The sequence below is a fragment of the Rattus norvegicus genome, chromosome 13 (genome assembly GCF_036323735.1).
Source record: "Rattus norvegicus strain BN/NHsdMcwi chromosome 13, GRCr8, whole genome shotgun sequence".
NCBI classification, from domain to species: Eukaryota; Metazoa; Chordata; class Mammalia; order Rodentia; family Muridae; genus Rattus; species Rattus norvegicus.
The window spans coordinates 35,932,496-35,958,375 of record NC_086031.1 but is presented as its reverse complement, the minus strand read 5'-3'; the positions used below and the strand labels follow the sequence as shown (position 1 = coordinate 35,958,375).

General features: G+C 38.3%; 1 long non-coding RNA gene across 2 annotated transcripts; it reads left to right on the top strand.

Annotated features, from left to right (window-relative positions):
* Positions 1–245: 245 nt before the first annotated feature.
* Positions 246–21,761, top strand: LOC108352640 (uncharacterized). 2 transcript variants are annotated; one of them, XR_005492417.2, is made up of 4 exons: positions 246–327; positions 15,411–15,473; positions 17,224–17,474; positions 21,626–21,761. It is a non-coding gene; the product is annotated as an uncharacterized LOC108352640 (long non-coding RNA). The 2 variants fall into 2 exon arrangements; XR_001840993.3 differs by lacking the exon at positions 21,626–21,761 and having other exon boundaries at positions 17,224–17,772.
* Positions 21,762–25,880: the final 4,119 nt, after the last annotated feature.

Below are 25,880 nucleotides of genomic sequence, written 5' to 3'. Positions count from 1 at the left end.
ATGAATCACACACACACACACACACACACACACAGAGAGAGAGAGAGAGAGAGAGAGAGAAGACGATTAATGATCAATTGACAGATAATAATAGATGATAGATATATGAATATGAGAGAATAGAATAAAATATGATAGGATAGAATAATAGAATTGTATAGAAGAATAGAATAGAATAGAATAGAATAGAATAGAATAGAATAGAATAGAATAGAATAGAATAGAACAGAACAGAATAGAACAGAATAGGAGTAGAATAGAGAATAGAGAATAGAATAAGTATGTGAAAAGAAGGACTCATCTCTACAGTCAGTCTCAGAAAGACAGGTAAGTTACAAGTGAGATGACACCATTTCACTCTTAAGTGTCACTCTATGTCCCTTATGGTAAAGACCAGGCCCCAAGAAGTGTTTCATTATAGAGAATTAAAAACCTTAAGAGAGGGGACATTGTGGGATGTCTTTAGGTCATTGAATGTGTGCCTTCATGTGGGATTATTAGAACCTGATCTCTTTCACTTTCCAGTAATGTGGTGTGTGTTTCTATTCTGCCATGATTTGCCATCATGCAAAGGGCCAGTGGACTATAGATCAAGATCTTTAATCTTTGAGACAGAGTAACCATTTCCCTTTCTAACTGGATTAGTTCAGGGTCTTGTTTTGTTTTTTAGAAAAAGGAAGCAGGGTAACATATCAAGTCCATTCTTCTATATATGCCCATTTTTGGTTATTCAGGAAAAAAAAGGTATAAGAGTTACAAGAGGAATAAAGGTCATTTACTGATTTTTATTTAATTTCGAAATACAAGACTTGCATTTTTCTTCTGTGGGGCATATCTATGACCTTTTATTGTGTAATTCAATCACATTTGTTTTAGTTTTGTCAGACTAAACACACTGTGAAGGAAAATTGAGATTAATGTGCTTGTAGAAGAAAAGAAACCCGATGTGAATGTCTATGTACACATGACAAAGTAATTTGTAAGAATGAATTTGAAAATTTTAACAAAAAAATACATACTGTCTGAAAACAATAGAAGAGCTTCTTCGTCAATCAATTTAGCCATCGACAATCCAGTACTACTGAATTAACCAATGCAGCCTGTAGTACTGTGATCCAGTATCACTACGTGAACCAAGTCAGTCTTTAATGTTGTGCTCCAGTATCCCTGAGTTGCTCTTGGACCTACTGGGAACTATTAAGACTGTGTATAAGAACTGAACATTGTGTTTAATCAGAACAAGTCTCCCTAAGTATGTAGTTTTTTCCTGAAAAGCTTCCCTTTAGTATCTATGTCAGAAGCATTAAACATTAGGTGGACCAGGCCAGGAGGCACTTTGGGGAGGCGAGAGTCTCTAAGCTTGCATCAGACAAGCAAACTCCAGGGGCTGCTTGAACAAAAATTGAGGAACAAGTCTTGTGTCTGTGTTCTCTCTTGCTATGGAACAAATCACCCCAAAGCTTAACAGCTTAAATCAAAGCATGCATTCATTATCTCCAAGTTTCTGAGTCTGAATACAAGCTATGTTTGGCTGGAGTCTCTGGTTTATCATTTCTTAGAAGACTGCAAGCAAGTCCTTGGCAGGGAGTCTGTCCTCTTCTCTCAAGGCCTGCCTAGGGAAGTGTTCCCTTCCAAGCTCACCATGTAGCTGGCAAGGTTTTAATTCCATGTCAGTGACAGGATTTAGAGCTTTAATTCTTCACTGGCAACTGGCCAAGAACCATCCCCAGTTCCCTGACATCTGGGCTCCTCTACCATAGCAGCTGGTTTCAGCTAAGTTTGCAGTCTGTTGGCAGAAGGAAACCATGGTCTTTTGTGAGCTAATCTTCGAAGCGATACTCCTTCAGAGTTGTTCTATCCTCTTGATTATAAGCCAGCTACTCAAGGGGAAGGAACTGTACAAGGACTGATGCCAGGAAGCAGGGATCATTAAGGTCCATCCTTGAAATCTATCTCCCATATTATCAGGGGCTATGAACAATATGGTGATTAGAAGAGGAAGCATTTCATCTTCTGCTGCTTAAAAGATAATTGAGTTTACAGGTTTTAGCTTGTTCAAATTTTAGAGTAAGTAGGACTTATATTTATATGATTAAAAGCTAAAAACTTTTATATAGCTGTTGGGTCATGGAGTAGAGGATGATAATGAAAATTGGTAGGGAGGTCTGCCAAAATAACACTAAAGCTGGACATTTGATTCCACAGGTAGATACATGCCCAAAGCACTTTACAGAGTTTCCTACATAGCTATGTTTACTACTGCATTGCTTACAACATCAAAAATATGAAACGAGCCTAGTTGTCCATCATCAACACATAGGAGGAAAAAGAAAATGTGGTACAAACATACAATATAATTGTATTCACTTGTAAAGAAAAATAAAAATGATAGCATTTGTCAGAAATAGAACTATAGGCCATCATGTGAAACAAAATGAATTAGCTTCAGAAAAATAAACATTATGTATTTTCTCACATATAGAATCTAGAGTTACATTTATATACATTTAAAGAGTGTCTTATAGAATTATTGCTGTTGCAATGAAACACCATGAGCAAAGTTAACTCAGGACCTCAAGTCTCTTGAGGGTTAGGTGCATGTTCTCTGACTGAACCCAGACCCCGAAGTCCTCTGCTGTATATGTGTTGGGGGCCTCCTGTCAGCAGGTGTATGCTGCCTGGTTGGTGGCTCAGTATCTCCGATATCTCAGGGGTCAAGGTTAGCTGAGAATGTTGGTATTACTATGGTGTCGCCCTCCCCCTCATCTTCTTTCAGCTTTTCCCTAATGCAACCACAGGGATCCTTGGTTGGGTGTAAAGAGCATCTAACTCTTATGGCTGCCTGTTGGGACTCTCAGAGGGCAGCCATGTTGGGCTCCTGTCTGTAAGCCTGCCATAGCATCAGTAATAGTGTCAGACCTTGGAGTCTCTTCTGGAGCTGGATCCCAAGTTGGGCCAGTTACTGAACCTCCTTCCCCTCAGTGTCTTCTCAATTTTTGTCGCTGTATCTCTTTTAGACAGAAAAAAAGTTCTAGGTCAGAATTTTTAATTGTGGGATGGCAACCTAATCCCTCCACTCGATGCCCTTATCTTTCGACTGGAGGTGAACTCTACAAGTTCCCTCTCCCCACTGTAGAGCATTTCATCTAAGACTCTTCCCTTTGTGTCCTGTGCCTCTCTCACCATCCAGGTCTCTGGTACATTCGAGAGGGCCCCTCCACCTCCTACCTACTGAGGTTGGTTGTTTCCATTCTTTCTGATGGCTCTCAGGGTTTCACTCTTGTTTAACCCCCCTCCCACTCCGATACCTGATCACATTCCCTCTTTTCCCTCCCTGTCCCCTCTCCCATCCGGGTCCCTCCCTTCCTCTGCCCCCTCCCCCAACCTGATTGCTTTCTTCTCCCTCCCAGGTGGGATTGAGGCATCCTCACTTAGACCCTTCCGATTGTTTACCTTGTTGAGTATTGACTTATCACTGAGTACATACCATGCATGTCCTTTTGGGTCTGAATTACCTCACTCAGGGTGATACTTTCTAGATCCATCCATTTGCCTACAAAAACGCATGACGCCCTCTTTCTTAAGAGCTGAGTAATATTCCGAAAGAGTCAGTATCTTTAAATATTCAAAATCTCTTCTAAAAGTTCAGTTCATCAACTGTAGGCTTATGTAAAAATCAGAATTATGTACTTTAGTAATTCAAGAGAGAAGAACCAGGGCCCTGTTACTATCTGAACAAAGCAAAACTGAAATTCAATAGTGAAAATAACCTACTGTCCAATATCTTAGATTCACTCATGATCTCTGGACTCCTCCAAAAGGCTTGGGTCATTTCTCTGCTCTACCATCTACAGCACAGGCAACTTGTCTTCCAGGCTCTGGCGTCCTCTGTTCTACTCTACCACTAATGCCAGTTTTGGTGCTTATTTCTTGGTACTTGCATCTCAAAATGCTCAGGTCTGCTGAAACTGGGCAACACTTTCTCAAGTAGCCTCTCCTGGACTTTCTTTGTGGTATCAAGCCTCAACTTCTCTCCATGAGACCTTCAATACTGATGTATAACTGCTACTGTGACTGCACCTTCTCCAATGGTCTATCCTGGTCTTTAAGTACTAAGCCTCAGTTTGTGTTCCTGATCTTGTCATGTCTTCAAACTAGTACTACCTGGGTAATTCTTAAAATTTACCAAGTTCAGCTGCCATAGGGGGTACAACCTTGGCTATCTTTCGAACACAGCTTCTGTTGCTGAATCTGAGAAAACACTTCCTCAGATTTCACCTAAATAATGCTGGTAATTTGTTTGTTTGTTTGTTTATTCCTTTTCACTGCTCACTGCCCCCCTCCTGGTCACTCCCTCCCACAATTCTTCCCTCATTTCCTCTCCCCTTCTCCTCTGAGTGGGTGGGGGTTGCCTTTTACATCCCCCTACCCTGGCACTTCAAGTTTCTGAGTGGCTAATTGCTTTCTCTCCCACGGAGGCCAGATAGCTAGAAGAACATATCCCATGGACAGGCAACACCTTGTGGGATAACCCTGGCTCCAGTTGTTCAGGACCCACACGAAAACCAAGCTGCCCATCTCCTAGGTCTTGCCTGTTTGTGCTCATTGGTTGGGGGTTCAGTCTCTGAGAGCCTCAAGGGTCCAGATTAGATGGCTCTATTGATCTTCTTTTGGAGTTCATCTCCAGCTGAGCAGCACAAGTTGTCCCACTAAAGCAAAGGTTTTAGTTGAGTCGTTCTCATTTCTTGTTAGCCCCAGCTATCCAGAACGACACTGTCAACTAAAACTAGCAAATGGCCTGGATAGAATACTTAAATGTGCCCAGACTTCCTTCTGGACCGTGACAAGCCAGGCCTTGATTGTCTGCATCACTCTATTTTTATCTTCCTAGCTCCCACAGAAAACCTTTGAATACTAAATGGCTTTTTCTAGCTAAAAGTTCCAAAGTCCTTCTACAATCCTCGCCAAAACAAGACCAGGTCTGTCATAGTAATACCCAATGATTCTGATACCAATTTGTCAGAGCTAGGGTTACTGTTGCTGTGATAAAATTCCATAAACAAAAGCAATTTAGGGAGGGAAGGATTTATTTAACTCACAGTTTCATATAACTTCAACATTAAAAGCAGTAAGGAAGGAGACTCTGGTTAGGAATCTGAAGGCAAGAGCTGATACAGAGGTTGTAGCGGGATGCTGCTTACTGGTTTACTGTCCATGGCTTGCCAATCCTGCTTTCTTATTATAATTAAGGACCACCAACCTGGGGATGACACCCCACAAAGGTCTAATTAAGAAAAATTCCTACAGGTTTGCATATAGCCTCATTTCATGGAGTCATTTTCTGAACTGAGGTTTCCCTCCTTGATGACTCTATCTTGTGTCAAATTGTTGTAAAACTAGCCAGCATAGATAGTTAAGTATACAAAAACATAAACATAATAATATATTTACCTACATGTACATACTTTATAGATTTATATGTTTATTTACAGACAGATGTATTCATAAACATACTATATTAAAACATACATATTTATAAGCATACATATATCCATATATTTATTTACATATATGCTATATATATTCATTTATATTTTCTAATATATTAGAAGTATATATTTTGTAAGTATGAATACCTAGAGTTAAAGTTGTATGGATATGCATTTATACATGCAGAAGGCAAAATATATAGAAATGTGTATAATATATGTTCATATATGTGTTTGTACATAGAAATGTGATATATACAAGTAATTACATAGAGAGAAAATATTTAGTCATAAATCCATATATATATAATTTATTATTACATATGTGATGTAAAAATAGAATGGGAACATGAGAAGAGAGGAAGCAGTCTACACAGAGGGGGACAAGAGAGGACATGGGGAATATGTATCAGAGAAGCAGAGGAGGGGCTGTTATTGGGTGAAAGGAGACCAGCAACAAGGAAAAAGGAAGATGGACAGGGACAAAGTTCAATGATGTCTGTAAATGACAAAACCATGATGGAATATGTAGCAGTTAACTAGTTAATCAGCTTTGGTTCCTGACGGGTCACATGCACGATGCACTCACCTAAGAGTTCTGGATTCAGGAATGAAAGACACACACTTGCCAGCTAATCTTAGTATGCCTTAACTAGTTCAATGACTGGCACATCTATACCTCCCCAGGGCTAGCAAATACTCTCCTCTGGTATTCTCAAGTTAACATCTTCTAAAATCTATATTTCATCTCTGCTACTCCAGACCAAATGGTAGAAATGGCCCAGCCATTGGCTGTATGGCAGTTCTTGTTTTGTTTTTTTTGTTTTTTTTAATTGCATTTTTAATTTACATTTTAAGTGTTATCCATTTCCCAGTTTTCCCTCCACAAACCCACTATCCTAACCCCCTGCTTCTATGAGGGTGCTCCCTCACCCACCCACCCACTCCCTCCCACCTCCCCACCCTGACATTCCTTTACACTGGGACATCTAGCTTTACAGGACCAAGGGCCTCTCCTCCCATTGATGCCCTGCAAGGCCATCTTCTGATACATATTCGAATAGAGCATAGGTCCATTCTTGTGTTCTCTTGGGATGTTGGTTTCATCCCTAGGAGCTCTGAGGGGTCTGCTTGGTTGGTATTGTGTTGCAAACCCCTTCAACCACTTCAGTCCTTTTTCTAACTCCTCCATTGGTGACCCTGCTCTTAGTTCAATGGTTGACTATGAGCATCTGCCTAATATTTGTAAGGCTATGGCAGAGCCTCTCAGTAGACAGCTATATCAGGCTCCTGTCAGCATGCACTTCTTAGTATCCACAATATTTTCTGGGTTTGATGGCTGTATATGGGATGCATCCACAAGTAGGGTAGTCTCTGGATGGCCTTTCAGGCTTTGCTCTACAATTTGTCTTTGTATTTCCTCCTGTGAATATTTTCATTCCACCTTCAAAGAAGATCTGAAGCATCCAATTTTGGTCTTCCTTCTTATTGAACTTCATGTGGATCAGTGAATGCATACCATCTGTGTTCTTTTGTGACTGGGTTACCTCACTCAGGATGTTATTTTCTAGTTTCATCCATTTGCCTAAGAATTTCATGAAGTCATTGTTCTTAAGAGTTGAGTAGTATCCCCTTGTGCAAATGTACTGCATTTTCTGTATCCATTCCTCTGTTGAAAGACATCTGAGTTCTTTCCAGTCTCTGGCTATTATAAATAAGACTGCTATGACCACCCTGTACAAAGATCAAGTCCAAGTGGATCAAGAACCTCCACATAAAACTAGATACATTGAAACTAATAGAAGAGAAAGTGGGCAAGAGCCTCAAACACATAGGCACAGGAAAAAATTTCCCAAACAGAACACCAATAGCTTATGCTCTAAGATCAAGAATCAACAAATGGGACCTCATATAATTCCAAAGCTTCTGTAAGGCAAATAATACTGTCAATAAGACAAAAGAGCAACCAACAGATTGGGAAAAGATCTTTACCAATACTATATCTGATAGAGGGCTAATATGCAATATATACAAAGAACTCAAGAAGTTAGACTCCAGAGAATCAAATAACCCTTTTAACAAATGGGCTACAGAACTAAACAAAGAATTCTCAACTGACAATGACTTCGAATGACCACGAAGCACCTAAAGAAATGTTCAACATTCTTTGTCATCAGGGAAATGCAAATCAAAACAACTCTGAGATTCTACTTCACACCAGTCAGAGAGGCTAAGATCAAAAACTCAGGTAACAGCAGATACTGGCCAGAATGTGGATAAAGAGGAACACTCCTCCATTGTTGGTGGGATTACAAGCTGGCACAACCATTCTGGAAATCAGTCTGGAGGTTCCTCAGAAAATACGACCCTGCTATACCACTCCTTGGCATATATCTAAACGATGTTCCCACATATAACAAGGATCCATGGCAATTCTTTATTACCAATCGAAGCCATCTCGTGCCAGGGACCCTCAACATCTGGAAGTACAGCTTTTGGGAGCTTAATTAAGACAAAGCATTAGAACCAATTCCCTATAGAAAGCATTCATTTATATGCCCACATACGAACTTAAAATAAAGATTAATATCTTCTATCCAACTGCTCACCAACTCATAGAGGATTTTCTGTGCACCCCTCCGGAAAATGGCCATGTTTATTTGCAGTGAAAACATAGTTCTTGGCCTTCAAACTAAACTGATTTCACCCCCTCTGGCACACTGGACTCTAGTTTTTGGAAAAAAAATGTCTCTGAGCAAAGTGGACAAGGGTAAGCTCTGGCATAAGGGTGTAGGTTCCTAGGAATTTCTTCATTCTCAAAAAGTTACTAGAGGGGTTTCTAAGAACAATTTTTGTTATCTATCCTTTGTTATTCTTTAGAATCCCCAAATGGTGGTCTCTTTATTATTTTTTAATATCTTGGAGAGAATATTTTGATCTATTTATATTGATCTTCCCAGAATCTCTGCACTCTGACACTCAATGTAGATTTCAAATATTTGTGTATCAGTAAACCTACTTGATAGTGGAAGGAGGGAAGCTTCCATAGCACTTATCATTTTCATGAGATGATCACAAACCTGCAAGGGGACATGTTTACATGCGTCATGGGTAACAGTGTGATGGCTAAATAGATACCACTGATAGCAGAGATGTAACCCACAGAGTTACAGACAACCTGGTGGTGAACATATATACATCAGGGGAAAAAAGTAAAACAAAAGATGAATAGATGAATCTATATTTCAAATGCTATCCCTTTTCCCACACCTAATTGCTCAACCCTTCCCCTACACTGGGGGGTGGAGGGAGGGTCCAGCCATGGCAGGACCAAGGGTTTCTCCTCCCTCTGGTGCCCAGCAAGGCCATCCTTTATTAATTACATAAGTAGATATTAAGCCTCTATCGGATGTAGGATTGGTAAAGATCTTTTCCCAATCTATTGGTTGCTGTTTTGTCCTAATGACAGCGTCCTTTACCTTACAGTAGCTTTGCAGTTTTATGAGGTCCCATTTGTCAATTCTTGATCTTAAATCATAAGCAATTAGTGTTCTGTTCAGGAAATCTTTCCCTATGTTCATGTTTTCAAGGCTCTTCCACACTTTCTCTTCCATTACTTTCAGTGTATCTGGTTTTATGTTCAGGTCCTTGATGCACTTGGACTTGAGCTTTGTATAGGGTAATAAAAATGGATTGGTTTGCATTCTGCTATATGCTGACCTCCAGTTGAACTAGCATCATTTGTTGAAACTGCTATCTTTTTTTCCACTATATGGTTTTTGCTCTTTTGTCTAAAATCAAGTCACCATAGGTATGTGGGTTCATTTCTGGTTCTTCAATTCTGTTTCATTGATCTACCTGCCTGTCTCTGTACCAATACCATACAGTTTTTGTCACAGTTGCTCTGTAATGTAGACTGAAGTCAGGGACAGTGAGTCCCCAAGAAGTTTTTTTTATTTTTGAGGTAGCTATCCTGTTTTTTTTTAACCAAAAATGAATCTGCAAACTATTTTTTCTAACTCTATGAAAAACTGAGTTGGAATTTTGATGGGATTTGCAATGAATCTGTAGATTGCTCTTAGCAACATGGTCATTGTTAGAATATTGATCCTGCCAATCCATGAGCATGGGAGATCTTTCCATTTCCTGAGATCTTCTTCAATTTCTTTCTTCAGAAAATTGAAGTTCTTGTCATACACGTCTTTCACTTGCTTGGTTAGTGTCACACCAAGGTATTTTATATTATCTTCACTATTGTGAAAGGTGCTTATTCCCTAATTTCTTTCTCAGCCTGTTAATCCTTTGAGTACAGGAAGGCTTCTGATTTGTTGGAGTTAATTTTATATCCAGCCACTTTGCTGAAGTTGTTTATCAGGCATAGTAGGTCTCTAGTGGAACTTTTGGAGTCACTTAAGTATACTATAATAGCATCTGCAAATAGTGATATTTTGATTTCTTCCCTTCCAATTTGTATCCTTTTGACCTCCTTTTGTTGTTTGATTGCTCTGGTTAGCTCAAAGCTGTGAGCTTTCCTCTTAACACTGTTTTCATTGTATTCTGTAAATTTGGGAATGCTGTGCTTTCATTTTCATTAAATTCTAAATAGTCTTTTTTTTATTTATTCCTTGACCATGTTATCTTGAGTAGAGTGTTTTCAACTTCCAGGCATATGTACGCTTTCTGTTGAGTACTATATTAAATAGGTAAGGAGAGACTGGGATGCCTTGTCTAGCTCCTGATTTTAGTAGATTGCTTCAAGTTTCTCTCCATTTAGTTGGATGTTGGCTACTGGTTTGTTATATATTGCTTTTACTATGTTTAAGTATGGGCCTTGAATTCCTGATCTTTCCAAGACTTTTAACATGAAGGGGTGTCAAATGCTTTTTCAGCATCTAGTGAGATGATCATTTTTTTCTTGAGTTTGTTTATATAGTGGATTGCATTGATGGATTTCCATATATTGAATGATCCCTGCATCAGTGGGATGAAGCTTATTTGATCATTATGGATGATCATTTTGCTGTGTTCTTATATTTGGTTTACAAGAATTTTATTGAGTATTTTTGTGTCAATATTCATAAGAGCATTTGGTCTGAAGTTCTCATTCTTTGTTGGGTCTTTGTGTGGTTTGTGGCTTAGGTATAAGTGTAATTGTAGCATCACAGAAGGAATTGGGTAGTCTTCCTTCTGTTTTTACTGTCCAATTATTTGGACAGTATTGGTATTAGATCTTCTATGAATGTCTGATAGAATTCTTCACTAAACCATCTGGTCCTGGTCTTTATTTGGTTAGTAGACTTTTAATAATGCTTCTATTTCTTTAGTAGTTATAGGACTTTTTAGATGGTTTATCTGATCCTGATTTAACTTTGGTAGCTGATTTCTGTCTAGAAAATTATCCATTTCATCCAGAGTTTCCAGTTTTGGTGAGTATCTGCTTTTTCAGTAGGATCTGAGAAATTTTTTAATTTCCTCAATTTCTGCTGTTTTGTCTCCCTTTTAACTTCTGGTTTCATTAATTTGGATACTTGCTCTAGGTTCTCTGGTTAGTCTGGCTAAGGGTTTATTATTTTTTGATTTTCTCAAAGAACCAGCTTCTCTTTTTGTTGATTTTTTTGTTTAGTTCATTTTGTTTCTAGTTGGTTGATTTCAGCCCTAAGTTTAATTATTTCCTGTTGTCTCCTCCTCTTATTCCACTGCTTTTAGGTGTGCTCTCAAGCTGCTAGCGAATCCTCTCTCCAGTTTATTTTTGGCAGTACTCAGAGCTATGAGTTTTCCTCTTACCACTGCTTTCATTTTCTCCCATAAGTTTGGGAGTGTTGTGCCTTCATTTTCATAAAATTCTAAAAAATCTTTAATTTCTTTCTTTATTTCTTCCTTGACCAAGTTATCATTGAGTAGACCGTTGTTCATCTTCAATGTGTAAGTGGGCTTTCTGTTGTTGTTATCAAACACCAGCATTAGTTCATGATGATCTGATTGGATGCACGGGATTATTTCAATCTTCTTGTATATGTTGAGGTCTGTTTTATGACCAATTACATGGTCATTTTTATAAAAGGTATGATGAGGTGCTGAGAAGAAAGTATATTCTTTTGTTTTAGGATGAAATATTCTATAGATATCTGTTAAAACCATTTGATTCATAACTTCTTTTAGTTTCTCTGTGTCTTTATTTCATTTTGTTTCCATGATATATCCATTGCTGAGAGTGGGCTGTTGAAGTCTCCCACTGTTGATGTCTGAGGTGCAATGTGTGCTGTGAGCTTTAGTGAGGTTTCTTGTATGAATGTAGGTACCCTTAAATTTGGAGCATAGATATTCAGGATTGAGAGTTCATCTTGGTGAATTTTTTTCTTTGATGAATTTGAAGTGTATTTCCTTATCTTTGCTGATAGAATGGATACCCCAGCTTGTTTCTTGGGACCATTTTCTTGGAAAATTGTTTTCCTGCCTTTTAGTCTGAGGAAGTGTCTGTCTTTGTCACTGAGGTATGTTTTCTGTATGCAGCACAATGTTGGGGCCTGTTCATGTAGGGTCTGTTAGTTTATTTGTTTTTACTTGGGAATTAAGTCCATCAATGTTAAGAAATACTAAGGAATGTTTGTGTTTCCTGTTTACTTTCTTGCTTTTTCTAGGGTGTAGTTTCCCATCTTGTCTTGGTATTTTCCATATATTATCCTTTGTAGGGATGCCTTGGTGGAAATATATTATGTAAATTTGGCTTTCTCATGGAATATCTTGGTTTCTCCATCTATGTTAATTGAGAGTTTTGCTGGATAGAAGAGCCTGGGCTGGCATTTGTGTTCTCTTAGCATCTTTACAACATGTGCCCAGGATCTTCTGGCTCTCCTAGTCTTTGGTGAGAAGTCTGGTATTCTTTCTTTGTTTTTTGCATTTGGTGTTTTAACTATTATGTCCAGGATGAATTTCTTTTCTGGTCTAATCTATTTGGAGTTCTGTAGGCTTCTTGTATGTTTATGGGCAGTTCTTTATTTAGGTTAGGAAAGTTTTCTTCTATAATTTTGTTGAAAATACTTACTGGCCCTTTCATTTGGGAATCTTCTATACTTATTATCCTTAGGTTTGATTTTCTCATAGTGTCCTGGAATTCCTGGATGTTTGGGGTTAGAAGCCTTTTGTGTTTTACATTTTCTTTGATGGTTGTATCAATGTTTTCTATGGTATCTTCTGCCACTGGCTTCCTGTCCCAGACTGCTCCTCGGTTCCTGTGTCCAGAGGCCTCCAGGCAGGTTCCTAATGTGTCAGGCATGTGAGCAGAAGTTGTGGTCTCCCCTGAGCTCTCAGGATTATCTGCACTTTTGAGAGTCCATCTCTCTCCTCCAGGGGATTTGTCTACAAAGTGCTGTGGGACTGTGTCAGCTCTGGGTGCAGCTGGGAACTGGAAGCTTCTTTTTCTTTTTTAAACTAAACATAACTTTTTGAGAATTGCATATATGAGTACACTCCTTACAGCTTATGTGAAACTTTATTCTCTCTCTAAAACCCATGGCTTCTTTTTCTTTAAATGCATACCCATAGACATAGACACAAGTAGACACACGGTTACACACAGAGAGAAACACATAGGTATATAAACACACAACACCCCACACAGAGACATATACATGGGCACACACACTTGCACACATGCACACACATATACAATGTAACAACTGGGTAACCCCAGTTCACTTAGTGATTCTCATAATGCTAGTATGATCACTTGGGATTAGATTACCTATAATGGGTTTATCTCTGGAGAAGATTGACTCTTTCTCAATAGTTGTTGATCTCAGAAGTAGTACTTAATCTAGGAATGGGATCTTACAAATTTTCCTTCACCCATATTGACATGTCAACAAGTGCTGTCATTCAACTTTTGTTTAAGTGACCAGACTTTTTAGATTTCCTGAGTGCAGCTTTACAGTAATATATAAATGGCATGGTCTCTGAGTAGATATTCTGACTCTCTGACTCTGATAATCTTTCAGGATGCTCTACTGAGATGTTCTCTGAGGCTTAGGTGTAGGGGCTGTGTAGATTTATCAATAGAGAGTGGGCACCTCATGGTCCTTTACTCTCCTTTTGACCAAGGGTGGCTTTCGGAGGTGTTCTTCATGTACTATAAAGAGAAGCTTCTTCAATGAACACTTGGAGGTAACCTCATCTGTGAATTTAAGAGTAAGCATTTAGAATTAATTTAGAAATTATACAAGTTTATCAAAGTGGCATAACTAGGTTCTCCATTACGATACATGACCTTACTACTCACATGAATGAACCTTAATTCTAATTAGGCATCTGTTGGTTATCCACAAGATATTAGTGCCATAATTGCACTTTTGGAGGATGTCTTGGCATGCATATCATCATTTTGTCGGTAGGCTCCATAGCTAGGTAGAGGGCTTGTTTCCTTCTCTTAGTGATTTCTGATTCTATGAAACTTAGTCCTCAGGTAAGTGTCTTCCTGGCCAGTTCCACCTCAAATTCCCTAATCCTGTATCCACAGTATTGAGTATCTTCAACAGGTTGTACCTTCAAGTTCTAGAAGACCACCAAGAGCAATCACAATAGCCATAATAAGGTGTTTCTTCAACTCCCTTCACCAACAATTCTAAGTGAGGCTTGCCACTTTGGTTTAGATTTAAGAAAATATTTTATATTTTATAGGAGTTTTGCAAGACTCATTTCACTCTGAGACTTGGAAATGGAACTCAGGTTTTGTAAAAAGTGAATTTCATTGCTTTTTATAGGTATTATGTAAAGAAGAAATAAGTAACTATTTAAAACATTTGCTATTGTATTATGATCTAAGTATGATTTTCTTTGCTGATCTTCCTACATCCCTGCCATTTGAGATACAGTCTTTGCCAGTTATCTCAGGCTGGTCTGGACCTGATCTTTCTGCTTCATAATTATAGGCATGCATATTATCTGACTTTATTAGCATCTGTTGTGAGTGGTCCATGTCTCTTTGCTTGCTTGTTAAATTCTTAGACAGGGAGTATAATAGAACTGATGAATGTGTGGGCACAGAAAAGGGTCAAGCAGTAGACAGGGTACCTGGATTTCCCACTGAGGCATTTTCTGTCTAGAATTCCATACACAGGCAACCTTTGTTAGTTATTTGTGTCCTTTAAGAACAGTGCTCTCATTCATATCCTCTAAGAGCAGTGCAGTCTTGAGTTCTTTTAGTCAATACAACTTATTGAAATAAGAGAAAATTTAATAAACTAACATCTTGCTATTCATGGTGATAGGAAGTAGGGAAATATGCTACCAAAGCAATACATAAAAATTCTTTTCTATGAATATATTTGTGTGTGTGTGTGTGTGTTATGTCTTCTTTATGTACTGTGTGTATGGTACATATCTATGTTCTGTGTATAGATCTGTGTTGTGTGTTGTGTGCAAATATGTGTTGTAACTGTCTTGTGTGTCATAGATGTATCTGTGTATCGTGTCTATATGTGTTGTGTACCGGGAGTTGCTGAAAACCTGTAGAGGTTTTTATTATTCATTCTTTAGCATAAAGAACCAGTTTTAATAGTGTTTTTTATAACTTTTATTCTTTCCTGATCTTTTAGTTTTGAGCTGTTGTTTAATAGCTAGGCTGACAGATACAAATGCTTTAACTAAGGAAAAAATATTTTCATGCTGCTCTTAATCCTCTCACTTTTGATAAGTACCCACCATCCTAAAGTTTACCAGTGTTAACTTACCTCATTTCTTGCTTTAATATAATTGCTTAGAGTTATCACTTCGCTTCTAGTATTATTAAATACTCTTTTAAGATATGTATATTTCAGTATTAGTTTATTTAATCTTTTTAAAAATTTCTGGTTCTATTAATGATTAGAAGTTCTGGGATTTATTGTATTTGTTATCAAATATCCAACATTCTTTATTATTTTACAGAACCCCATGGCTTATACTTTTATGTCAAATATAGAGCCTTTCTTCTGCTAGTTGAAACTAAAGGTCAGTATGCAAAGCTAGTTCCTAGTTGTAAAATTCATTAGTGTATAAAAAAATTTAGTTTCCTATTTTAACAACTGTGGTTATAATTTGCAATCTGTCTTTTGTATGTATAGACAAATAGAAGGTATTTTACAAAATTGAAACTTTCTTTGTGTGTGACTGTGCATGTTTTTGTTGGGAGTGAAGTATGACAGGTTTTTCATAGGGATATACAACATTAAAGTAGAAACTTCTGATTTGTACTGAATGTCAGTTATATCAAATAGTGTTTTGCTGGGGCACACAGGTAAGAGGATATTTTGCTAAAGCAGACATGTGAAAGAATATTTTCCTGAAGCAGACATACGCGAAAGGATGCTTTGCTATAGCAAACAGGTGAAAGGACACATGATGTTTAGAAGGAATATAAATATGACCCTACAAGACAATGGGGGCTTTAGCTTGGTTTGCCTTGCTCTGCCTCGCTAGTCTTCACTGGCCACACACACATACTTAGTTCACCTTACATTGCATTGCTGAGCTCCATTTATGGTGACTTCATAGAGAGACTTGACACAGACCTTCTCATGAGGTTCCTGCAGCTTCTTGCCACTTCCACATTCTCATGCTGGTTGCTGACCCTTGTGGTTTCTTTTAGATTGACCTTCACTTGCTGATCTGTTTGCGGTGTCCAACAAGTGGGCTAGACTGTAGCTGCTGGTTCTTGTGCGGTATCTGCTGAGCAGAGTTATCTGCAGCTGCTGATTTTATGTTTGCTAATGGACAGGACTGAGAACAATGAAGATTAGAATTGCCCCCAAAGAGTGATTTAACTATTTTTAAACAGGCCAACTTCCCCCATATCCGAATAACATTTCTTTTTCCACTACCTCTAGAGGATGAATACTTACTAAAGCAGGTTGAGAAAAATATATGCCAACACACACACACACACACACACACACACACACACACACACACGTAGTCATCCTAGAAAGGGAGCTTAAGCTAGACCAAAGGATAGCACATGTGATGATTTGAATAATAACAGCTCTGAAGTTCATATATTTGAAGGCTTAGTCACCAGATAGTAGCCCTATTTAAAAGGATTAGAATGTGTGGCCTTATTAGAGAGAGTATGTTACTGGGGGTGGACTTTGGGGTTTCAAAAGCCCTTCCCAAGCCCAGAGTCTCTCTTTCCCTCTGTCCATGCTGATCAGGTGTAGCTCTCATTAGTACAGTGTAGGTTATGCATGCCTCCATGCCTCCCACCATGATGATAATGGACTAAAACTCTACAACTATAAGCAATTCCCCAATTAAATGTTTTCTTGTATAAAAGTTGTTTTGGTTATGGTATCTTTTCACATCAATAGAACAGTACCTACGACAGTATCAAAGTCCAACTTAATGAACAAATGTATTTGCACTAACAGGAGCATGGATGAGGAATAATGTACCCAGAGCAGGGATAATACAGAAGCAGCTACACTGCCAACAGGGGGTGACTCAGGAGAGCTGCATCCTGGAGGTCTCAGTATCAATTGTAGGCAGCCCTGAAGGTCTGGTGATCTCTGAATTGGTATCTACTTCTCAGGCACATGATGTTGGTTTATCTTGAGATTCTCATTAGCCTCTTCCACCCTCCTAGGATAGAACTGCTATACAACAAAGTGCCTTGAGCTGCATTCAGAAATCAGAGGAAAACCTTAAATGTGGTTGCAAGCCTTATTTGACATCTTATTTAAGAATGTGTTTCCGTCTGTTCTAGATGCCAGACTTCCCGGATGCAGGCTTTGGGGAACTGTCATGTCACAGCCTCTCATCTGGCCATAGGACTACTGGGATTTGAGATGTGCTATCACATAAATCTTTATTTGTGTTCTGTGCACCAACACGCTGATCATCATGCTCAGAAGCAAGTTCTTTACCCACTGAACCATCTTCCTGCAGAAGAGCATCTATAAGAATCACCTGTCAGTAAAAAAGCTGATGGCCAATGAGCTGAGGCAGGGAACACTGGTGAGAAGCAAAAGAATTCTAGGAAATAGTGCAATAATGATGGGAGATGTGGAGAGAAAAGAGAGATGGACTGGACAGGTATATGAACTCAGAGAGAAAGAAGCCTACCTGGACTGAAGAGAGGTAGTTACATGATAGACATAGAAAAGTTTGAATGGGTTTAAGACGTTACAAGCTAGTCAGGGAATGAAGCAAAGCTTATAACCTAGGCACTTAAAAATAAATAATTAGTCTCAGAGTTATCATTCTGGGAACAGGACTGGTGCAGTAACACAGAATTTAATCCTTTTTTAACATATCCTTATGCCTCATTTTGTTTCTTTAAGTATGACTGGTCATGGCATCTTACTAAAAAGGCTATTTTTGGTAAGCAAGATAATACGCTTGCATGGTCCAGGTCCTTGAGTATCCTGGGCATAGCAACTCTACTTCTCAGAGCATTGCATATGTCTTCTTCCTCTAATTCTAAACTGGGCCTTGAATGTCACCCTGACTTGATCTGACTTCACTGGTTTGTATGTTGTTTCACATTTATGTTCTTCCTTCTCCTCTTTTTCCCTCTCCTAACAAGGCCTGCATGCTCCTGGGGCAGCAGCCTGTTCTAGTTCTGCTGAGAATTCCCAGAACTCCATCTGGATAATTAGTCTCATTACTCAGTGACATTCCACTAAAGCATACTCCTGCCCTAAACTGTAGCTTGAGTACCTCAAATTGTATGATGACTACAATAGGCATACAACAAATATGTGCTGAGTTAACACATGACTTGGGTTTGGATTCAGCCATCTGGCTCATTCCATTAAACCACACTAAAAAGATAAAAGAACTAGAATTTCAGAAAGCACCTGCACCATGAAGTCTCAATAGCATTTACCACAATTTTGGATGGTGATCTACTCTTATCCTAATGTCTCAGGAACCACATACTTCAGATTTTGGCCAGAATCTCCATATGCAGCTGCTTTTGCTATTCTTTCAGTGGCAAGTTCATCCATCTTTGGGTGATTTGGATAGACTATAATAGCTTTGTGGTACTGGGTAACTGATTACTACATAACATTTAAAGGCACCCTAGGGTTATGAGTCAAAGCACGGGATCAATTCCAGTATGTCATTGTAATTAAAGAAAGCACTCTCTGAGGGTAGAATTCATAATTCCCAGGCACTGGTTGGAGTCATTGGAACCTACAATAAGGTTCATGGACAATGGGAAACTAAAAGACAATATAAATCATCTCCTTATGAGAGAATGAATAGTAGCTTCGAATAAACAAAAGCAGCCTTTTGAATGTGATTGCAAATGCCAAATAATTTGTAAGCTTCTAAAACCTTTGTCATGACTGGAGACTGATATTTTGCAAGTGCTAGGTCATCCCTAAATTGTGAATTTACCAAAATAATTATATTTGAGAGTCCCATTGCTGCTGTACACTCTGGGTTGATACTCAAAGCTTATATATTACTAGCATATTTCAAAGTATTACAAAAAAAGATAACAGTGAAAAGCAAGAGACCTTATCTCAAAAAGACCCGAGACTTCTGTTTCTGACCTTTGCACATATTCACACACCCAAATGCTTGTAGACACATCACAGACAAATTCATGTGGACAGACGCACACACACACACACACACACACACACACACACACACAAACACACACACACACACACACACACACACACACACACCTTAAAAATCTATGAATAAACATTATATGTATGCAGTCTTTGAGGATAAAATGAAGTACATTCACGTGTTTATGATCAGATGCCATCTTCGTTACTTTTCTATTGCTGTGATAAACACCATCACCAAAAGACACTTTTGGAGGAATGAGGTGTATTTCATCTCACACCTCCCAATATACACTCCAGCACTGAGGATACAGTCAGGACATGAAATCAAGGTGAGAACCTAGAGGTTCAAATTGACACAGAAGCTATGGAGTATGCTGCTTTCTAGCTTGTTTGTCCTGCTTTATTTACCCTTCTTTTCACACCCCAGGCTGTTCACCTCAGAGATGGCACTGCCCAGAGTGGGAGGGCCCTCCAACATTAACCATAAATCAAGAAAATACGCTACAGCAATCAGATGAAGCCACTTTCTCAATTGAGATGGCATCTTCTAAGGTATTTCTAAGATTGTATCAGCTTGGCAAAACACAACAAAAACAATAAACACAACAAAGGAAAACCAAAAAGACAAACAACTTGAAATAACTTGAAGTTCCATTTTGGGGTGCAATTACTCTCTCTCTCTCTCTCTCTCTCTCTCTCTCTCTCTCTCTCTCTCTCCTTCTCATGAAAACAGTAGTAGCTAAAATAAAACAATTAGTAAGAAGAATACAGCCAAACTCAAATAGCACATGAGCTAATGTGCAGAATTACAGTGAGGATAATTTTAGCGTAGGTTCAGAAATCAAGAGACTCAGTATTAGCTAATGACGGATAACAGGAGTAAAGACACCTACTATGTCTGGAGCTGGACCAGATCAGGAACATACAAATCAACCAGCCATTCTCCTTCCTCCTCCCCTCCCCTCCCCATCTCATTCCCTCTCCTCTTCTGTCTTCACCTTCTGATATTTCTTCTTGAATTTCTCCCCTCCCATCATTTTTTTCTTCTCCACTTCTTTTTGCTTTTTGTCTCCTCATCCCTCCACCTAGTCCATTCTGTTCTGAGTATCTCTCTCCCCCTTTCATTGCTTAGTCTTTCTTTTCTGTCTGTCTCTCACATACTATTCTCCCAACATACATAATTCTCTTCTCTTCCTTTTGACCTTCTCCACTCCTTTCCTTTTTCTATCTCAAAGATTTCTGTGATTTTTAAAGAACAAATCCACACACTTTTATATAATATGACAAAATTAGAATTAGTAGAAATAATTATCACAAGTTTGCATCAACATTTATGAACATAAACCTTTTGGTTTTGGTCGAAATAGACTAATTGCTAACATTTTATCCATAATTTAGTTGAGAACTAATTTGTAATTTTGGATTTGTTTTTTTCGGAGCTGAGAACCGAACCCAGGACCTTGCACTTGCTAGGAAAGCGCTCTACCACTGAGCTAAATCCCCAACCCCAATTTTGGATTTTTTTAGTTCAGCATTATATTAATAGTGAAATGTGAAAAGTAAATTCCTGTTAACTGATAATTAATACATATAACACTTATATTAATAGTACTATATATACTATTTTATTATATACTAATATAATATTATATTAACAAATATACACCTAATTAGACACTTTTAATACTATTATATTAATGCAGGTATATACCTGTTGAAAAGAATGAGAAAACTTGCTTGTGCTTTAAGTCCAAAGCAAATATATCTCCAGTGTACACTCAAAAAAGACTCCAATCAACCAAACAACAACAAAACCAAAGATACAAAGCAGAAATGGGGAGCATATGAGAAATCAGTTACTAGAACCATATAGTAACTGATAGCTCTAAATAGTCTAGGTGGATGGAGGCTAAGTTAAGGATAATAGATGGTTTTGAGGCCTGGTGAACATTTGTATAAAAAAGAAGAAAATGTAAAACTTATAATGTAAAAACACAGACTATCTTAATTTGTTCGAGTAATAAAATTGTGATTAAAAATTATGTAATTGTGGTATATTATGGTATGTAGACTTGCAGGATGTTTTGGTTTTTTGGCTTGGGTGGTTGATTGGTTGGTTATTGGTTTTATTTTTTCCTTGACATTTTTTAACAGTATAATCCAGATATATGCATTATTTAATACTGGATGAAATAAAAAGATCACATCACAAAACTCTTGATTCTTAACTCACTCTGAGATCATCTGCCATCCACTTTGACTATACCCTGAGTTGTAGTGTAAAGGATTTGCCATCTATATCCCAGGTCTCAGCTTTACCCATTCAGCCAAATCTAATAGCTGTATATATAAAATGAATGTGTTTTATTGAATAAACATTTTATATGAAAATGCATTAGTGAATTCTTCCATGTGCACTGAGTATTTTTGTTTTGTGACTTGAAAGTTTCACCCATTTACTAATTAGCTGTCATTTCTGCAAGGCGCTATCCTGGGTTCTCCAAAATTGACCATAGAGTCACAAAGAAACAAATACAAGAAAAGTGAAATAATTCACTGTATCTTTTCCAGACCACCATAGGTTAAAACTCGGCTTCAACAACAATAGAAACACCAGAAGGCCTACGCACTATGAAAACGGAACAACTCTCTACTCAACAATCTCTGGGTCAGGAAAGAAATACAGAAATTAAAGACTTTCTAGAAAGCAATTAAGTATTAAGTGCCTTAATAAAGAAACTAGATAGATCTTATATTAGAAACTTATAGAACACATGAAAGCTCTAGGGGGGAAAACACACCCAAGAAGAATCGCTTTGGGAAATAATTCAACACTGCTGAACTAAATCAGAATTTTCATATTAAGGATATCCTAACTTCAAAAAGCATTTGACAAAATTCAACACCCCATTAGGATAAAAGTCTCGGAAAGATCAGAAATTCAAGGCCCATGCCTAAATATAGTAAAAGTAATATACAGCAAACCAGTAGCCAACATCAACCTAAATTTAGAGAAACTTGAAGCAATCACACTAAAATCAGGGACTAGAAAAGAGTGCCCATTGTCTTCCTCCCTATTCAATATAGTACTTGAAGTACTAGCCAGAGCAATTAGACAACAAAAAAAGTCACAGGAATACAAATTGGATAAGAATAAGTCAAAATATCACTATTTGCAGATAATAAAATAGTATACTTAAGTGACCCCAAAATTCCACCAGAGAAATCCTAAACCTGATAAACAACTTTAGCAGAGTGACTGGATATAAAATTAATACAAACAAATCAGTAACCTTCCTCTACACTAAGGATAAACAGGCTAAGAAAGAAACTGGGGAAATGACACCTTTCACAAAATCCAAAAATAATATAAAATACCTTGATGTGACTCTAACCAAGCAAGGAAGTTCTCTATGACAAGAACTTCATGAATATGAAGAAAGAAATCAAAGATCTCAGAAAATGGAAAGATCTCCCATGCTCATGGATAGACAGGATTAATGTAGTAAAAGTGGTCATCTTGCCAAAAGCAGTCTGCACACTCAATGCAATCCCCATCAAAATTGCAACTCAATTCTTCATAGAATTAGAAAGAGTAATTTGCAAAGGAAAATCAAAAAACCAAAGATAGCAGAACCTCTTCTCAACAATAAAAGAACTTCTGGAGGAATCACCATCCCTTACCTCAAGCTGAATTACAGAGCAATAGTGATTAAAAACTGTGTGGTATTGGTATAGAGACAGGCAGTAGATCAATGGAATAGAACTGAAGACCCAGAAATGAACCCACACACCTATGATCACTTGATCTTTGACAAAGGAGCTAAAATTATCCAGTGGAAGAAAGACAGCATTTTCAACAAATGGTTCTGGTTCAACCGGAGATCAGCATCTTGAAGAATGAAAATTGAATCATTCTTGCCTCCTTGTACACAGATCAAGTCCAAGTGAATCAAAAACCTCCACATAAAACAAAGTACACTGAAACTAATAGAAGAGAAAGTGGGAAAAATCTTGAACAAATAGGCATAGGGGATATTTTCCTGAACAGAACACCAATGGTTTATGCTTTAAGATCAAGTATTGACACATGGGACCTCATAAAGTTGCAAAGCTTCTGTATGACAATGCACACCATTAATTGGACAAAATTGCAACCAACAGATTGGGAAAAAGTCTTTACTAATCCTACATGCAATAGAGAGCTAATATCCAATATATACAAAGAAATCAATAAATTAGACTCTAGAGATTCAAATAATCCTACTTAAAAAAATGGGTACAGAGCTAAACAAAGAATTCTTAACTGGGGAATAGAGAATGGCTGAGCAGTACCTAAAGAAATGTTCAATATCCTTAGTCATCAGGGGAGTGAAAATCAAAACATCCCTGAGATTCCACCTCATAGCTGTCAGAATGTCAAGATCAAAATCCCAAGTGACAGTAGATGCTAGTGAGGATGTAGAGAAAGAGAAACATTCCTCCATTTTGGATGGGATTGCAAGCTGGTTCAACCACTCTGGAAATCAGTCTGGAGGTTCCTCAAAAAATTGGACATAGTACTACCTGAGGACTGAGTTATAATACTCCTGGGCATACACTCAAAAGATGCTCCAACATATAACAAGGACACATGCTCTACTATGTTCATAGCAGCCTTATTTATAATATCCAGAAGCTGAAAAAAAGGCCAGATATCCTTTAACAGAAGAATGGGTACAGAAAATCTGGTACATTTACACAATGGTGTACTACTCACCTATTAAGAAGTAAGACTACATGAAATTCTTAGGCAAATGTATAGAACTAGAAAATATCATGCTGAGTGAGATAACCTAGTCACAAAAGAACACACATAGTATGCACTCACTTATGAGTGGATATTAGCTCAAAAGCTTGGAATTCCTAAGAAAATATTTGCAGATCCAATGAAGCTCAAGAAGAAGGAAGACCAAAATATGGATTCTTCATTCCTTCTTAGAATGAAGAATAAAATACTCATGGGTGGAAATATAAGGACAAAGAGTGGAGAAGGGAATGAAGAAAAGGTCATGGTGGTTTGTCACAGCACTAACCAAGATGCCCATTATTACTATTAAAAGACCCTAATGTGTTAAAAAATTATTGGTTCTTGGCAGATCAACACTTTTAGTAAACAAATAATGTTTTACTCTTTAGTCTTCAAAGCTCAGTAGGCTGTGACTTGAACAGAATCTGGCTCTTTGAATATTATAAACATAGGGTACTTTGTAGATGTACTCAAACCCAGGATGCTAGGGAGGTCCCAAAAGCTGAGTGGAGGAAAGTAGCTTAGCAATGAAAGAAAGCAAAACATTGTCTTAGGGCTTTATTCCCTTTTGGAAAGCAGTTATTATTCAGATCACAGCTGTTTCTTATTTTGTCTAAAAATGGTCATATCCAGTAGAGAAAATATGAATGTTTTAACCTCATATAGAGGAACAGCTGTTTGTGCCAGCCTTATCATTCTCTGCTGGGAGAGATTCAAGGTGCATGATTCATTAAGCTAGTACCAAAACTCAGCTATGAACGCACAGAAGCAAACTATGCCCAGGGCCCTGGGGCACTCTCAGGTTGTTTACAGGGAGAAGAAAGTCCTCCCTCCCATGAGGAAGGAGATTCCACCCTGAAATTGAGTTGATACTGTGATGTTTCTTGGGAGAAATAGAAGCAGGTTTGTGAGATCAGCAATGCTGGTTCTCTCCCCCACGGCCTGCCAAAGGTTCATACTCATGCAGGAACCTTCCCAAGCAACAACCCACACTCCACAGGAAAAAGAAAAGCTCTGCTGACAATGAGACTTGAAATGAGTGCCACTTGCCATCTCCTTTCCAAGAGACTTACTAGTTTGCATCTCTCCACTGGTACCTCTCTCCCCTCCTGTACCAAACAAGCTTTAGAATGAGTCCTGTTCTTTTACCCCATACAGAAGAAACATTAAACTCCTAATGGAACATAATTGATTAATATGAAAAGTGGCTACTCATGTGAGCACTCCACTGAAGGTAGAGTTAAGTCTTCAAGTGAAGTCATTCCTTGTTTCTGATAGGCCAGGGCATCGATGTCCAGTTACTTCTTTACAGCAAAGTGCTCTTAGGAAGAACACTAAAAGGAGCTAATGAAATAGCTTGGGGGTAAAGGACCTTGTCACACTCCTGTCAACTTAAACTCCAGGATCCCATAGAAGGGGAGAAACAAATATATATTCATTTTTATTGCTTTTTTTCTTGTTGGATATTATTTATTTACATTTCAAATGTTATTCCCTTTCCTGGTCTCCCCGATATAAGCCCCTTATCACATCCCCCTCCCCTTTCTCTATAAGGGTGTTCCCCTCCCCAACCACCCCTGCTGCCACACCCCCCCGACATTTCCCTACATTGGGGGTACAATCTTGGCAGGACCAAGGGCTTCTCCTTTCATTGGTGCCCAGTAAGCCCATCCTATGCTACACATGCAGCTGGATCTATGAGTCAGCCCATTTATAGACTTCAGGTAGTAGTTTAGTCCCTGGGTGCTCTGGTTGGTTGGCATTGTTGTTCTAATGGAGTTGCAAGCTCCTTTAGCTCTTTCAATCCTTTCTCTAATTCTTAGAATGGGGGTTCCCTTCTCAGTTCAATGGTTTGCTGCTAGCATTTGCCTCTATATTTGACATGCTCTGGCTGTGTCTCTCAGGAGACAGCTATATCAGGCTCCTGTCAGCATATACTACTTAGCTTCATCAATCTTAGTTTTGGTGGCTGTATGTATATGGGCTGTATACCCATGTGGGTCAGGCTCTGAATGGCCATTCCTTCAGTCTCTGCTC